General features: G+C 43.3%; 1 protein-coding gene and 1 pseudogene across 3 annotated transcripts in view; both read left to right on the top strand.

Moving 5' to 3' along the window:
* Window positions 1-13,858, top strand: part of Camk1d (calcium/calmodulin dependent protein kinase ID) — a 392,540-nt gene that overhangs the window by 248,204 nt on the left and 130,478 nt on the right. The window lies entirely within an intron of this gene.
* On the top strand, window positions 1,370-3,608 carry LOC129666571 (bcl-2-like protein 13; annotated as a pseudogene).

Raw genomic sequence — 13,858 nt, 5'->3', positions numbered from 1 at the left:
CTATCTATCTATCTATCTATCTATCTATCTATCTATCTATCTATCTAACTTATTTACTTATTTTGAGTGCACACACATTACATGTGGAGGTCAGAGGACAGCTTTCAGTAGTCAGCTGTCTTCTTCCACCACGTAGGACCAGTGGTTTCAACTGGGTCGTCAAGCTTGATGGTAATCTGAGCCATCTCACTCACTGGCCTTCCCTTGGATCTCTTAATGCTGTCATGGACTGCAGGGGATGCTTGGATTTCTGTCTGCTACATGCCATTTTTAAGGTTTTTTTTTCCTCAGCTCATTTGTATAAAATCTCAATTCCCTCCCTCAACTCCTCCTGTAGCCATGCTTAGTCCCTATCCATTCCCCCAACATTAGTTCTCTCTATAGTACTTTTCACTCCAAGAAAAGTTCATCTCACCTTATTGCCTATGAGACTGGTTCTTATTCATACTAAAAGTCTTTCACTTTTTAAATATTTGTTCAGAGGCTGGACAGATGGCCCACTGGTTAAGAGTATTTTTTTGCTCTTCCAGAGGATCCGAGTTTTGTTCTCAGCACCCATGTTGGGAAGCTCTCAAATGCCTGTGAGTCCCGCTTTAGGAGGTCTAATGGCATCTTCTGGCCTCTGCAAGCACCTACATCCACGTGCATATATGCCTCCATACATACAGACACATAATTAACAAGAAATAAGTCATTAAAAAGAAATCTCTGTTCAATTTATATCACTTAGAAAAGGAATGGTGATTAAAGAAAATGTCTGTTTTTCTTACTTAATCTCTACAGTAGACTTGAGAGCTTGTATAATATAATTTTACATGGAGAAGATGACCATAGAGACTTAATCATTTAATTAAGGCAGCAAGTAACCCAATATGTACCTTTGGCCAGTGTAGTATAATGTTCTGATAATGTTTTCTAAGGAAAAAAAAAAAACTTGTAATACTACTAATGTGAATAATTCAGTTTACCTAGAAAACCTTATTAATTATGATTCAGTAAATATTTTAAAACTGTAGAAGAAAGATTATTTAATACTAGCATTGGAATTTGGCTGAATAATCTCATTCAATTCACAATTATTCCAGTTTTTTCCTTATGTGATTTTTAAAAAATAATTACTATGAATGATTTTTGTCAGTATGTTAATTTGATTTTTTATGGTTTTTCTAGGTGAGATGCAAATATTTTAATATTTATTCATCCCCTGATAACGCTCAAATATGTATGATATAACCAGATACCTGCTGAGGTTGAAAACCTAAGAATTAAACACATACTCTATGAAGGAATATTCATTTGGTTCCCAAGGAGCCCAGGATATAAGAATATATTCAGTTTCCAAGAGATGTGTTTTATCTCCTGTGCTAGCATGCGTATGAAGCTGTTTGAACCGTTCCTTGTTTGGGGGGTGAGGTCACCAATGTTAGCTTTCATGGGGATATTGTATTCATAATTTATACACTGTGTTCCCAGAAACAATTTTAATTAGAACACAAATTATCACTTTCAATAGAAAGCCTTCAGTAAGTAGCCAAGCATAATAATGAAGGAAAAATGTGTTTCTGAATAGAATACCTTAATATATTTACATATAAATTACTGAAATCTTATCTTCATTCACCACAGACAGTTAATTAAGAACTCGGTAGGACTGTAGTTTCTGCTCAGCATTAGATGAGTAGTTAGGATGTTTTATGGCACGAGACAAAGATGATTCTCTTTAGCAGCTCTCTTTGTAGAGGGCTGATAACCTACCATGACTGCTTTCTTTCAGAATTGTACCGTACCTGTGCTCTGAGAGGAGGCCTTCCTCATTGGAGGATGATTAAGAGTTAGATAGATGGATATACTGGGCTGAGGGAGGTGGCTCTGCTCTGGCAGAAGGTCTAGTTCAAACAGAAGCATTGATAAGAACCTTATCAAAGTGGGGGGCAGAGTCCAGTCTGAGTGGCTAAGCCTGTACATTGTTGAACCTGCGAAGGGCTGAGTCTGTGTGGGGCTGAGCCTATGAGGGACTCAGGCTATAGGGCTTGATCTGTGAGGAATTTTGTCCTTTGGGATTTCAACTTGGCTGGGTTGGGGGAGTTGTGTGCCATCTTGGTAGGCAATAAGATCTGGACACTGGCACATGCCAACTTGGTATTTCTGGCTACTGCTGCTCATCCCCAGGTAACTGTTGGAGAAATATTACTCGGAGATAGGTCCACAGGTAGGAGCAGCCACCGCCGCTCACAGACACTGTGGGAAGCACCTGCTATGGCTGCCACATCCTTCATCCCTTCTGGGACAGGGCCAGAACCACATTTTCAACATCCTTAAATAGGCCTCTTTGGCGCTCATTCGGCCCGTTCAGTGGTGTCCTCTTACTGTGCCTCTAGGATTTCACTATGAAACCCTTGTAGCTGTTGTTCTCAGCTGCTTGGGACTTCTCTCTCAGGAGAAATAACAAGGTCCCTTACCCCAAGGAATCCAACTAGCTGTCTCTCCACAACCTCTGGATCTAGAAATTTTATCAAAAGTTAAATCTGAGATTGAAGAAGAACTGAAATCCTTGGACAAAGAAGTCTCTGAAGCCTTCACCAGCACAGGCTTTGACTGTTGCACCTCACTAGTGTTTAGCCCTGCTAACCCGGAAAGCTCAACAGAAGACTGCTTGGCCCATCTTGAAGAAAGAGTGTCACAGGATCTGAAAGAGCCTTTGCATAAAGCATTGCACATGACCCTCAGCCAGCCAGTAGCATATCGGCCATATGGTGAATGTACATCAGAGACTACAGTTCATGCCAGTGGATAGAATAAGATTTTGGTGCCTTTAGTTTTGCTACAACGAATGCTTCTGGAATTGACAAAATATGGTCAAGAGCCTTTGAGTGCGCTGCTACAGTTTGGGGTGACATATCTGGAGGGCCTCAAAGCAGAGTTCATCATTCAGTAAGGTGACTGGAGCACTGTCTTGAGAATGAGGAAGAATACCCTGGAATCATTGCAGAAGACAGCAATGACATTTTTATACTGCCCAGTGACAACTCCGACAAGTTAGTATCCGCGAGTCTCCAACCACTTCTTGGCAGTCTGAGAGCCTACCTATCTCACTGTCTGCTAGCAGGGTTGGCACACAGAAAGCCTCCCAGTATCCCAATCTGGCAGAAGATTACAATGGATCTTGAAGAAGTGAAAAGCTTAGACAACAGTGGAGTTGGAGAGTAAGAATAAGAACATTTCTAACGCTGACATTGTGCATGTGGAGAAGGAGGAGGTGCCAAAGGAGGCATTCCCAGATCCGCTGCTCCCTCACTCCCATAGATCGTCTACAAGGAAACCACAGAAATGAAGAGTTGAGGAAGCCAGCCCCTCTTCCTCTGTGTTTGTGGAGTTTGGTGAATAAGAGCTGGAGGCAGCAGCAGTGAGAAGTGCTGCTGTGGCGCAGGCAGAGGGGGCCGCCCAGCTGAATGAGGAGGGGCCCGGCAGCAGGAAAAAGAGCCGCCGCTGCCGAGGGGGGCAAGTGGTGCCCTGGCCACACAGGGCAAAGCTGTACTCCTCTTTGGAGGGGCTGCTGCGATGGCTGGCCATCCTGGCGTGGAGTTGCACTGGCTCTAAGAAAGAAGTAACAGCTTTTCAGGCAAGAGAGGAGACAAAAGGACCTGCGGCTTTAGTTGTGTTCACTGAAACTCAGACTGCCAGCAGCTGACTGGGCATTTACAGGACACTGGAGGAACTGGGCTTTCTGCTCAGTGTGGCAATGGCTTGAGAGAGTGTTCACACTGGCCTGGCTGTCATTCTAAGGGCATTGTCTCATGCTAGATTCAGAAGGGCAAGAGTGAAGTTCCCACCTACAACAGGTTTGTCAACTTGGGCACCACTGACCTTTCAGCACTTCTCCGTAGGAGGCTGCCCTGTACATTATGTAACGATCGGCAACATCCCTGGCTTCTACCCACTAGATCACCCCACTCCCAGTGAGGGCAGCCAAATATGTCTCCCACACTGCCCAGTGTCCCCTGTGGACAAAGTCATCTCCCCGTTGAGGGCCACTGTTTTAAGGGATAGGGCTCAATTAGAAGAATCTGGGGGAGGAAGCTGTCGCTGCCAGCACTTCATCCTGTTACAGTTTCTCAAAACAGGTGAACTCCACAGCTGTTTTCCCCCCTCTGGTTCCCCATTCTGTAGTGGGAGTGCTTTCCCACGTCAGACCGCTCCTCAGGTACTGCCATGCAGCATGTCTGACCCTGTATCTCTTTCACACCCAACAAGGCCCTGAAGCTCCCCATGGTTCTATCTTTCAAAGATGCTGCCTTTAGGGACCTTTTTAATTGATAAATACCCGGACAGGTGTGGTGGCACCCGCCTGGAATCTCAGCATTTAGGCAGCGACGGCAAGGAGATAATCATGAGTTCAAAGCTAGCCTGGTATACACGCTGAGGTCAGCCAGGACTTCATGGTGAAACCTTGTCCCAAGAAAAGGGATAGATACATGGAAGCTGTGGAGGAGACTTAGGGCTCCCTAGTCGGATCACCATTGCAGGTAACAGGCTGCGGCTATTGGTCTTCAGGCAAGAAAGTGGTCTACACAACCTGTCAAGTTCTGTCTGACCTCCTCCACGTACAGCCAGCCCACGTGCCTATGATTTAGCAGTGACATGTCTGACAACATGCACATCATTTAGAACCCTGGGTTAGTGTTTCCCAATCCCTGTCCTCCATTATTGGACATCAGCTTCTCTGTGGGTCTCCTGCCATGTAGGAAGCAGCACCATCATCCTTTGGCTTAGAGAGCCAATTGGATCATAATCCTTATTCGATGTAAATAATTGAAATCAACGATAAAACTTTATCGCTTAAATGAAAAGTGGAACAGAAACTTGAATTTAAGATCAAGACTGCTGCCGAGGTTCTGGTTTGGCTTTCAGAGTCTAAGAGACTCTTGGCCTGGATTCGGCCCAGTGTCAGGACAAGAGACCGCATGTGCTCACCAGAGCTAGTGGGACTTTGCAGACTTCTCCATCACCTGGCTGACCCCATCCCACAAGGAGGGCTGGGATCTGAGGGTCCTAGTGCCATCCCACAAGGTATACCTAATCATCCTCAGATTTATCCTAGTCATGTAACATTATTTCTTAGATACTGAAATTTATACTAAAAATACTTTTAACTACAAACAAAGAGAGAAATATTACTGGGATATAAAGGCTTAGAGAGTTGCAAAGACAAAATGACAAAATGGTCCAATGTAATCTTGGACAAGTTTTATTAGATTCAACCATATGAAATTGCCAGTACATAGTCATGCTTTCTTTTAGCTTTTTATATTCAAGAATTTATAGCTATGGTGTCTTTATTTCCAGGGCTTGGGGTTGAACCTAAGACCTCACTCTTGCTTGATAGGAACTCGACCAGCGAGCTATATCCCTCGGCCCTCTGAACATCTACTTTGAAAGGTTTTGTCATACTGATTCTTATGTGTATGTGTGCATGCCTGTTTGTCTCTTGTGTCCTGTGTGCATGTCGTGCCCTGTGGAGGCCAGAAGAGAACATTGGCTCCTTGGACCTGGAATTACAGGCGGCTGTGAGCCACCCCAAGTGGGTGCTGGGAACCCAACCTAGGTCCCTTGAAATAGCAGCAAGTACTTTTAGCCATTGAACCATCTCTCCAGCCCCAACATCTTACATGGTTTTCGTGCCAAGCTATTCATTTTGGTAGCTGTGTTTTCATTTAAATTTGTCTCTCAGTATTCATTGTTATTTCTTCTGTGGCCCACTGGTTGTTTGGGAATGTTCTGTTTTGTTTCTGTGTTTTTGAATTTTCTAGTTTTCCGTCTGCTCTTGATTTCCGGTTCCTGTCCCCTGTGAGACAAACAGACGCTTTGCAGGAGCTCAGTCCTTTTAAAATTTACTAACGTTTGTTTTGTGGCCCAACCTATGGCTTATTCTGGAGAGTATCCCATTTCCTCGAGAGAGAGAAGTGCTTCTATCATTGCTGGCTGGAATGGAATGCATTTGTCTGTCAGGTCGTGTTGGTCTACAGTAGGAAAGTCCTGCATTTCTTTTGTGATAGTCTGTTGTATTGTACTCTCTCTTACATAAAGAATGTTGTCAAAGACTCCTACTGTTGTTTCTCTTGTTTGGCTCCACTGATGTTTGCCTCACGTATTTTACAATTCCGATGCTCACTCATAGTGGGTTTATTTTTATTTTTGTGCTGAATTAACCACTTTGGGAGATAATTTAGCTTTTGTAGCACATTTTAGTTTTTTGTAATCATGCTTTAAACATTTTTTACTTTTAATATGTTTTATAATACTGTTTTAGATACCATATTTCTCCATTTAATCCAATCTATATCCATTTAATCCAATCTATATGACAAATAATTTTGACTATAAATTATTGAGACCTTAAATTATGCACAGGTTTAAAATGGCATAACTATTCTAGGGGATGATGTTCTGAGGATCACACTCATGGCCTTGTGTTAGGCAAATGCTGTACCACCAAGCTGCAAGCCTCACCCCCTGCAGATAAAAATCTCACCATTATAAAAACCACTATACATTTCTAAAAGTAACATCTGGCCACCGGCTCTTGATTTTGAGAAGCCATAGAAGTGCATAAGGAGAAGAAATGGGCTTAGAATGTAAAGCATCAACTTCACTACGTTTATTCATGTACAGATCGCACAGGTAATTTACTTCATTTAAATATTCATATGATAACTGAAAGCCGGCAGGCTCAGACTTGTAAAATACAAAAGTATAGGAGGAATCGCAGCTGACTTTATTGTGTCCAATTCCCTAGCAGGTTGAAAACTTGGAGCTCACGTAATGAGCACCTGCATGATGATAAATTTCAGAGAGTATCAGATTAGACATTCTAGTTTGAGTTGGGCCAGGGCTTCCATTCTGCGTGACAGCTTAATCAAAGGAAACAGAGCTCTACTCTGACCGGACCAGTTTTCTCATGCCCTGCAGATTCATGTATGGATTCCTCCTGAGGGCGTTTCCTCATAGCGGTCCGACGTCTAAGACGCTTCTGCTTGTCTCTGCCTTGTAGACCCTCTTCTTCCTGCTGAGCCTCACAGCACCCTGGCTCTGCCACAGCACCACACAGGCTTCTTAATGATCTTCTCCTATCACCTCCCCCCATGCCCCAGCACCTTCCTCTGGCTACCTTGTCACCCTTCATGGAAGTTGTCTACCCTGATAGGCATTCCCTACAATTATACCGTATCATTGTCAGGGAAAGTAATGATGGCGTGATGTAATCTCCCCTGCAGGCTGTGTGATCCCAGAGAGCTGTTCTCAGAGAGATCATCTCTTTCCTGAAATTCTGTAACATTTCATCTGTGCTTGTTGTTATGCATCATCTCATTCATTCATTCATTCATTCATTCACTCACTCACTCACTCACTCACTCAGGTGTTTATGGAGCCCCATCACATGTCTAGTATTATTAGCCAGAGGGTGGGGTATAATGATGCATCAATGTTCCACACATATAAAGTTTATATAACAGGAGGAGAAAGTGGCAGCATTCAAACAGCTTAATAAGTCACTGAGTATACACAAGGACCTACTAAAGTCCATTGAGAAAAATTAGGAGGGAGGGCAAAGCATGCTGGAAGGGGGATGGGTGCAAAATGGCATGAGACATCTGAGTAAGGGGTAAAGTGGAGCCACAGGACCAGGCCTGCCATCCATGAAGCCAACCCCAACCTGGCTTTTACCACTTCTCATTTGTCATCTGAAAACTCCTAGTCATCTTAGCCTTTGCATTTGTGTTTCCTGAGTGAAGTCAGAGTTGACGATGGGGCTCATGTCAACTCTGTCAGAGGCCAGGTCCGAGTGCAGGGAGGGCTTGGGTCAGCCGGATGCCTCTGTTTCAGTTACTTTTCTGTTGCTGTGATTAGATAGGTGACCAAGAGCAACTTAGGAGAGAAAAGGGCCTGTTTTAGCTCCCAGAGGAGATCCAGTCCTGCTGGCGGCGCGGGGAATGGGAGGCTCGCCTGGCAGTCAGGAAGCAACAAGATTGTGCTCATCCGCACACAAAAAGTGTGTGTGGTGGGGGGAGGATAGGAAGTAGGGCCAGGCTCTGAACCCCAAAGCCAGCCTCCAGTAAGTCTCCTCCTCCTAAAGTTTCCTTCACTCCTCAGTGCCACCTACCAGGGACCAAGCATTCAAATATGTGAGCCCATGGGGACAAGTCTCCCTCACACAAGCACATGTAGACTGGCACCCCAGGTGCGCAGAGAATTACAGAAGCGGAGGGACATGCCACCAAACAAGGAAACCACGCAGAAAGCAAGGGCAGTCTTTCCCGCCTGCTCATGAACAAGGGGTCTATCTCCCTTCTTTCAATAGCTGGATTTAGTCATCAAAAACCCCAGCCGACGGCAGCTGTGCATATTTATGGGGTGGGGCTTACGGAGTTTTTTCAGTGCATATATAAAATGTAATGGTCACATTAAGGTTGCTCGAAGATTCATAACCTCAAACATGGATTACTTCCTTCTTTTGAGAACGTTGAAAATCCAGCCTGCTAGCTATTTTGAAATGTATAGTTACTTCTTGTCAGCCTTAGCTAGAAGTCTTTTCTTCTTTGCAATTGTACCGCCATGTCCTTCAATCATCCTCTCCTTCCCATGCTACCCTTTCCTTCCTCTGGTAAGCACTACTGTGCTTGCATGATTTTAACTTCTTAAGCTTCAACATGTAAATGAGAACATACATGGTTTTTTTGGGTGTTTTTTTTTTTTAATTTTTCTGTGCCTGATTCATTTTGCTTAAATTGTCCTTCATGCTCGGCCATGTTGCTGCCTTCAGTGTCTGTAGAGACAGCCACACTGTGACTCTCTGATCAGCTCTTGCTTTAAGACTCTGCATGAAGTAACACAGCCTCATGACCCCTTTCTAAAATGGCGCCCTAGGGCAGCCCTCGCTCTGTGATTCCCCACTGCTCCTCATCTGTCCTCAGTGTAGCCATGGCTTCCCAGCTGCCTTTTCTGATGCTTATTCTTTGAGGCTATTGAGAACTGTGCTCTCCACTCACCCATAGTCTTCTTATCCAGGACATAACACTTTTTAGAGCATGTACCCCTGTGGTTACTCTTTTAGCCTGATACATCTACCTTGCAAATGCAGAATCCCACATCAGTGCCCTGTCTGTATTCTCTGCAGCTGGGCTGCTAGGATCCTGTGGAGAGATTTGCACAATGAGAATTAGACTTGACTTCCCCATGGTTCTGGCCTCATTTCCTGTGCTCCTGGTTAGACTCTATGTTCCATTTTTTCCTAAACATTTATTGCTTCCTACTCTCAGATAGAAAAGCTGACATTTTATGATAGACTGGTGTCAGCCCTCCTTATAACCACCCCCTCCTTTTGGTTGCATTGCTTAATAAAGCAGTTGGAATTTTTTTTTTTAGAATTTTTTATGTGTATAAATGCTTTGCTTACATGTATGTCTGTGGAACACATGTGTGTTTTAAGTATTTTGCCTACATGTATGCCTGTGCACTGTGTGTGCTTGTGTGTGTGCATGTGTGTGTGCATGTGTGCCAGAAGAGGGCGTCAGATCCTCTGGGAGTGGAGTTACAGATGATTGTAAGCTGGGAATCAAATCTGTGTCCTCTGAGAGAACAGCCAACGCTCTTCTTTGTGGGGCTGTCTCTCCAGCCGCAGAGTTGGAAATTCTTACTATGTTCTATTAAGTGACCTAAATAGCAGTATTTGAAGTTAGCAACCATCTGCAGTCACTGATTGAAACTAAATCTTGAAACACATTCCTATAAACGAAACAGAGCATGTTAAATGATAAGAGCACAAAAACCATGTAAGAGTTTTCAAAAAAAAATCTATAATTGTACTCTGAAATAGCTTGCTCTGTGGAAAATATCTTGGTAGAGTTCTATTTTTTTTTAAATTGGATACTTTTATATCCATGTAGCAATGAGAAAAGATTGAGAAGTGTGATTTTATTACAGCATCCAACTTTGAGAAAGCGTAAGAACATCACTAATAGGAACAGTTTACTTTTTAAGGTATCTCTTTTGAAGGGGCAAAGAAGAGTATCAGCTAATACATCATACTGGGGAGATGGCTACGTTGGTAAAGCCCTTGCCTTGACTGTTATTTACCCAGGAAGGCAGGCATGGCCACATGGTGCTGGAAAGGTAGATCTTGGAGACTTGATGGACAACCAGCCTTAACTACTTAGTGAGCTCCAGGCCAGTAAGAGAGCCTGTGTGTGTGTGTGTGTGTGTGTGTGTGTGTGTGTGTAAGGTGCCTGAGGAATGACACCATGACACCAGGGGCTGTCTTCTGACCTCCACTCACATTCACAGTTGCCCACGTGGGCACACACACACACACACACACCTCAGCAGCACCTACAAAGACATTCAGGCTGGATTATTTATATATTTTGATTGAAATTTTATAAATTAGAATGTGGGCATGCTGGCATATGCCCATAATCCCAGCACTCCCAAACTCAAGGCAAGAGAAATGCCAGTTTGAGGCCAACTTGTCCTATATTGTCTCAAAATAAAGGTTACAATTTAGAATTTATCTATTTATTAGAATTTGCTATGAACTTACCAGGTATTGTAGCAAGTATAGAAAAATTATTTTCCAAATTAAACATACTGTGGTCAGTGGGAAAGAATAAATTGAAAGTGTGGACAGTTTGAAACTCAGAAGTCATAAAATGTGATTTTGATGAATGTCATGGAAAATGTTACAAACACATAAAAATAATAAATTTATATTGGATAAAGTAGATTCCTCACACAGGGACATAGAAGCAGATACTAATTTAAAGTATCCAAAACATGTGAATCGTGACAAGATGTGTTATTCTGCTTTTGCGATTTCCTGATAGGTAATTTGTAGAAAGAAGTTAGAATGTTTTTGCTTTAATATACGTTGCTATAAATTATTTAACTTATTTGAAATAGCTAATGATTTTTTTTAAGTTTTGAGGTGCTGGGGATTGAATCACACAGGCCCTAGGAAAATGAAATCACACGCTAGGAAAAGCCAAGCTACATATACAACCTTCTGATACCTCTCTTTTCCTTGTTCGAGTTTTATTGTTGTTCTTTCGTTTAACATTTAAGTATTTATCTGGTATGTGCACATGCGTGTGTTTATGTGCTAGAGAAAGAACGAGCCCTGTAGATTGTATTTCCAGATGGAAATGACAGCCAAATAGCTTCTGAGACATTGTCTGTATAATGTTTTTCCAAGAGATTAAAACAATAGCTTCTACCATCGGGCACTATGGCCTTTGCATTTTTGCAAGTGCTTGAGAACACAAGGCATGACTGAGGCCAAGTGCCTTGTATGGGTTCTGGTGCTAAGTGACCTCTCTCACCTTTGGGATTGCTTTGGGGCTTGTATATCCCACCCCTGTTAAGTTTGGTCTAACATCTGCTTTCCTGGGATGATCAGCTTGCTTAACTAATAGTAAAGAACCAGGCTCCTTATAGAGAGCCCGAGTTCTTCAAAACCGGTTCCCAGGAATAGCTCTTCAGTCACTGAATTATGCATATTTTTATTCAGAAAAGTCACTCCAGGCTGCCATACTGGTGATTCACTGTCCTCCCTGCTCTCAGTCACTGAGCTTGGCAGAAAGCGGCTGGCACTGTGGAGTGGGAACCACGTTATGAAAGATGAAGGGCAGGTGGGTGCTCTGAGACAGACTGACCCTGGCTTTCAGAAAGGATGAATGATCAGTAATGGGAGTTGAGACTCTGCAGGAACTTCTGAGGAGATGAGAGGATTAGGCGGGACCCTGCCCGGCTTGCATATGTCCTTCAAGTAGATCTGATTTTTGTCCTGTCCTCTCCCACCACAGCCGTTCCTCTGTGTGTGACTGGAGAGCCATTCCATTCACCAGGCCAATGAAGAACTGCATTTTTCTAAGTCCCACTAGCCCGAGCCCAAGCATAGCACTGAAAAGTACAACAGGCAGACAAATTCACAGTTTCTTTTTAAGCTTCTTTGTTAGTCTATTTGGAAGGGAGTGTCTTTTACACATTGTGAAAGAATCAGACTAACTTTGTAACCTATGTTTCTTTAATTGCCTTATAACTTATATTTTCAAGTTTTAGGCCCATGTTAATTAAAGCCTCTTAGTGCTTCTCCAGAGAGCCGAGGAATGTAAAAGTTCCTGACATTAGCCATCTGTGAGGGCAGAGATAAGGCAGAGAACAAGCAGAGATCTCTACTAAATGGAGAGAAAATCACCGGCTGGCGCCTGTGAGATGAGCTTTGTTTGGAATCTGGGCTAAATGGCCCCAATCCTTCTCCTGACCTTTGATCCAAAGCCTGTAACCCCCACTCCTCAGAACAGACATGGGATGAGTTAATCATTCTCCCACCTTTAACTGTGGCTATATCTCATATGGCAGGAAATTCCAAACTGACTTGAAGATCAGATATTTACGACAGGGCTGAGCAGACCTAAGGGTGCCCAGAACCAACCAATTATTTTAAAAGTTAAATATCTCATCCAATCATGAATTGCCAAGAAGGCAACCCCTAGAATTCCCCGCACCTTGTCTTTTAAAAACCTAAGGTCTTTGTCTCCCGGTGCCACTCCTTACTGACCAGCAGGGGTGACCCCCATTGCGCAATGGTCAGAATGAACCTCTTGCAATTTTGCATCGATGGATGATTAGTTTCCTGGGTTCTCTTCATACCTTCTTATATTTAGGCTCATGCTGGGCCTAACAATTGGATGTTATGATTTTTACGTCAAATGTACAGTTGATAATGTTATGTCAGGATCTGTATCTTTCTGTGTGTTGATCTGGGTTGAGTGCCCAGCTTGCCTTGCTTGTGGTGTGCTCTAAATTAGTGCTTTAAAGGAAAGTTTTGATACATACATAGGCCTCTATGGTCAGGAAAAACTGGAGGAATTTATAGAAAACTAGTAGGGACTGATTCTCAGAATAATAATTGTATATTTAGAATGGGGCATTAATTTATTTTATCTTTACATGGTAGGTTTTGTACATGTGTGTATATATAGGTGTATGTGCACGTTCACAGGTGTTTATGCATATTTGAGTGCAGGAATGCTTATGCTTGCACATACATGTAGACTTCAGAAGATGACCTCAGCTGCCTTCTACCCCTTAACGAGACAGGCTCTCTCATTGGTCTGGAACTTCGCTAAGTAATCTAAACCAGCTGTCTTGTAAGCTTCCAGTGCTCTTCCTGTTTCCACATTCCGTCTTGCATCATGGAGATCACAAACTACATCCCCACCTCACCCCACCCCCCTTGCCCAGCTTTGTACACGAGCTCTGGGGATTAAAGTTGGGTCCTTACAATTGCCCAGTGGGTTTTACAGGCAAAGTTATCTCCCCAACCCTTGATCTTTCCTCCAAACCTTATTAAGTGAGATATGAGACTGAAGAGACAGCCTAGCAGATGAAAGTGCTTGCTACGTACCCTTGTAAAAGTTGAGTGTGGCCATGTGTGCCTGTAGCTCCAGAGGGAATGGAGACAGGCAGATCCTGCAGGTCTCTCTGGCCAGTGAATCTAGCCAAAATGGGGAGCTTCAGGCTCAGTGTGATACAAAATGGAGTGAAGAATGATAGAAAGAGACACCTGACCTCCTCTCTGGGCCTCTACATGTGTGCACAACCATACACACACTTACAAAGAAGACAGAGAAATCAGAAATCTAAGAAAGCCCCCTTTGGGCTTTTTTTTCCCCCAGAGAGTCACAGTTTCAATGTACAAATCCCTTTCCGGGTCTGGAAGAGCCCTCAGTCCTCTCCGGAAGATGGCATCTGTCACTGCTAACCCCCTGTAGTAGCTGTTTGCTACCATCAGTAATTCTTGCAG

Source organism: Psammomys obesus, unplaced genomic scaffold (genome assembly GCF_907164565.1).
Source record: "Psammomys obesus unplaced genomic scaffold, mPsaObe1.curated_primary_1811, whole genome shotgun sequence".
In the NCBI taxonomy this organism is placed as follows: Eukaryota; Metazoa; Chordata; class Mammalia; order Rodentia; family Muridae; genus Psammomys; species Psammomys obesus.
This window is presented reverse-complemented; position numbering and strand designations above follow the sequence as displayed.